This window comes from Mytilus californianus, unplaced genomic scaffold (genome assembly GCF_021869535.1).
Source record: "Mytilus californianus isolate M0D057914Y unplaced genomic scaffold, xbMytCali1.0.p SCAF_4, whole genome shotgun sequence".
In the NCBI taxonomy this organism is placed as follows: Eukaryota; Metazoa; Mollusca; class Bivalvia; order Mytilida; family Mytilidae; genus Mytilus; species Mytilus californianus.
Genome location: NW_026262690.1, coordinates 48,375,972 through 48,379,469, shown reverse-complemented (window position 1 = coordinate 48,379,469; position 3,498 = coordinate 48,375,972). Strand labels below are relative to the sequence as shown.

General features: G+C 38.1%; 1 pseudogene; it reads left to right on the top strand.

The window, feature by feature from the left end:
* Nucleotides 1-267: 267 nt before the first annotated feature.
* Nucleotides 268-2,758, top strand: LOC127736946 (neurofilament medium polypeptide-like; annotated as a pseudogene).
* Nucleotides 2,759-3,498: the final 740 nt, after the last annotated feature.

Sequence of the window (3,498 nt, the reverse complement as noted above, 5' to 3'; positions counted from 1 at the left end):
AAGATTTGATTCGATTTCAGAATGAGACCATCATCACAAGTGGAGGTGAAGTGTTGGCTGTGTCCCATGACGTTTAGGACAAGGAGACAACTAAAGAACCATCTGGCAGCTGCCCCACACAAACGGCTTTCAGTCGTTTGTGTTTGGTGTCCTGAAGAGAAGTCGTACAGGAGGATGGTTGACCTGAAGGAGCACATCATGGCCAACCACCGCAGCAAAATAGAGATCATGCCGTACAGTTTCTTGAGTGAGAACAATGGGTTTTGGATGTCGAATTACCCAGAGACATATGCAAAGGTAATCTCACCATCAAATGAAAACTCCCAAGAGGCCATGAAAGCCAGGATTGAGGTCCTAGAATTCCTAAACAGGGTTGGAAACACCAACAGGAAGAAGGAGGATTGGACTCAAGGCTGGAAGTGTCCTAGGGAAATGGTTAGAGGTACGCAGGAGGAAGAGGTTGAGCAGGAGAAAACCAATGGGTCATATTCACCAACACGCCCCACCATTTATGAAGGGCTGGCCCTCCAGCAACTTACATTAGGACTTGGGGATTCGACAGCCATCTTCAAATTAGACCTTGGAGTGTCTATACGATTCTATCAGATAAGTTTGAATGACATGGTTCTAAGAGATCACAAAATGCTTGATGCTTTAATAAGGAGGATGACGGCACTGGTAAACACCAAGTATGCAGGATCACATACCTTCTCAGCCTCGATAGACGGTAAATTAAAGTCTATAGTGACGCCGGTAGTAGCTAGGAAACTATCCATATCAGAGGAATATATAGCAGACATAAAAACGTCCGATGAACTCTTCCCAGGGAAACAGACAAAAGCCATCACAAATCCGTTATCACCACTTAAAACACCATCAACCTCAGATATTATATTGGAAGATGACAGTGACAATGAAGAACCAGAGATTCTGAACGAGAAAGCAACAAGCCAGAAGAAAAGTAAGAAGACAGAGAATGAAGGAGAGAAAAATGGAGAGAAAAGAAAGAAAAAGAATAACCACCAGGAACAGAAGGCTAAGAAAATAAAGCAAGGAAAGGGTGACAAGGAACAGGACGAGGAAATCAGACTTAAAGAGGAAGAACTAAGGAAGCAGGAAAAACAAAAACAGGATGAGGAAATGAGACTACAGGAGGAAGAACAAAAGAGAAGGGAAGAACAGAAACAGGAGGAAATTAGACTGAAGGAGGAAGAACAAAAGAAGCAGGAAAAACGAAAACAGGACGAGGAAGTCAGACTAAAGGAGGCAGAACTAAAGAGAAAGGAAAAACAGAAACAGGAGGAGGAAATCAGACGGAAGGAAGAAGAACAAAGGAAGCAGGAAAAACAAAAACAGGATGAGGAAATGAGAATAAAGGAGGAAGAACAAAAGAGAAGGGAAGAACAGAAACAGGAGGAAATTAGACTGAAGGAGGAAGAACAATAGAAGCATGAAAAACGAAAACAGGACGAGGAAGTCAGACTAAAGGAGGCAGAAATAAAGAGAAAGGAAAAACAGAAACACAATGAAGAAAGTAAAAGAAAGGAACTGGAAGCATCAGAAGATCGGGGCACAGATTGTACAACTCTAAACGGCAACATTACCGCAAGTGAACGGGCAAGGACACTTCTGAGGAAAGGTGGCATGCCACTTTTCCCAGCTGGGAGAAGGGAGTGGAATCAAGAAGAAGTCATCCCACTGATTACCATCCCAGCAGTTGTTAGTTGGCCACCTAAAAATTGGAAAAAGATGACTCCAGAGCAAAAGTATTTTAATTGGGAGTATGCCAGTATAGCTCTGGAGTTGAACTCGGGAAAGCAATTACAATTCACAAAGGAAGAGTTGCTACTCAAGTATCACTTTTTAGCATTACCAGGCACAAAAACACCGACAGGAAGTGAAGAAAACACAATGGCAACCAAATCTCGGTTTTATTTATATCAAGCTTTGGCTTATATAATAAAGAGTGACAAAGAAGACACATCAACTGTACAAACATTAAAGATGTTAGAAACTGCAGTGAAGGAGAGAGATAACTCCACAGACGATGTGATAAAGAGAATAGATGCTCTTGATATTCCCTTGAGACTCGGAGAAGACATTGAACACTAACATTTTAGATCTCAAACTTCATAATAATTATGTGCTAAAATTTTCAATTCAGGAGAATTCATTGTCTTTAAAGGTGGGGGAAGTGTAAGGTACTGGGGAATGTTATACTGAAACAAATAGGTATTAAATTGTGCGGTGTAATTTATAAGTAAATACTTAATTTGTGGCAAGACTGACACATATTTTATAATGATTTTTTACAATTGTGGCAGTAATCCACTATACTTATTACTATGATCACAAGTCAAAATTCAAGTTTTTACCAAATATTATCTTTTAAACTTAACGGTTGTGTTCTTACGCATAGTAACTTGGCTTGCAGCGAGCTAGAGAAACATTTTACATTTGAAATCAAAGATATGGCATTAATTTACTATTTTTTTATGGATTTCACAGGCCAAAGTTTCACTTTTTGCCAATAAATTACAGGGGGAGGCATTTCATTAGCTAAAACATAGTTTTACAAGTAAGGTGTGTACATATGTTGGTACAAAGGTGATATATATCCAGTAAAGCAACTGATTTTATGTGAAAGCTCTGGAATTTGAAATGATTTTATCATTGTTTACATTTTTTGTGTACAAGTGTTACGGCAGGGAATGTATGTAATTACTCATGGATTACCTTCTTCATGCTATATATCATGTAATTCTCGTATTAAGGATCATTTCTGGTAACCAAATATTCATATTTAAACGTCTGATATGCCTGGTATACATAGGGAAATACTTTAACTGCAATTGTTTACTGACCGGCGATTTTGCCGTCTGCCATTTTGTGAGGAATGAAACGTTGATTTTATCTCTTTTGATACAAATTCGTCCCCTGGACAATTGATCTAATATTGCATTTTTAATACCACACATTTAATATTTTATAAGTATACCCTGCCGGACACAAATATATTGTAAATATTTAGATGGTTGTAATGAACTATGTTATATGTTATTTACTTTGTATGTTCTTACGCAGATCGTCTGCTAAATCAATGCGCGCGCAGTGGTGTCCGATTGTTTATTTCAAGCTTCTTTATCGATATTTTAGATGCTATAGCTTTGTTTTAATATTTTATGTATAAGGACAATCATAGGACAACTCAAGATGATTTCAATTCTATGTTTTTCAATATCGTAATTTTGTATAGTTCCGGCTACCCGGAAAGGACAAGTAACCATTGGATTAGTATGTCACGTGACACTTACAATTTAGTATATAAACGCGTGAGCATTCAGTAATGGCAGATAGCCCAAAGTTTTGCTGGCGGCAAGTTTGAACCTAGAAAACAATAAATTTCCAAATAAAGCAGTAATAACCTTTAGGTGAGAATTAGGATAACATAATGAAGTTTAAATAGCCGTCTTTTGTACAGTAAGCTATCTCCCACCA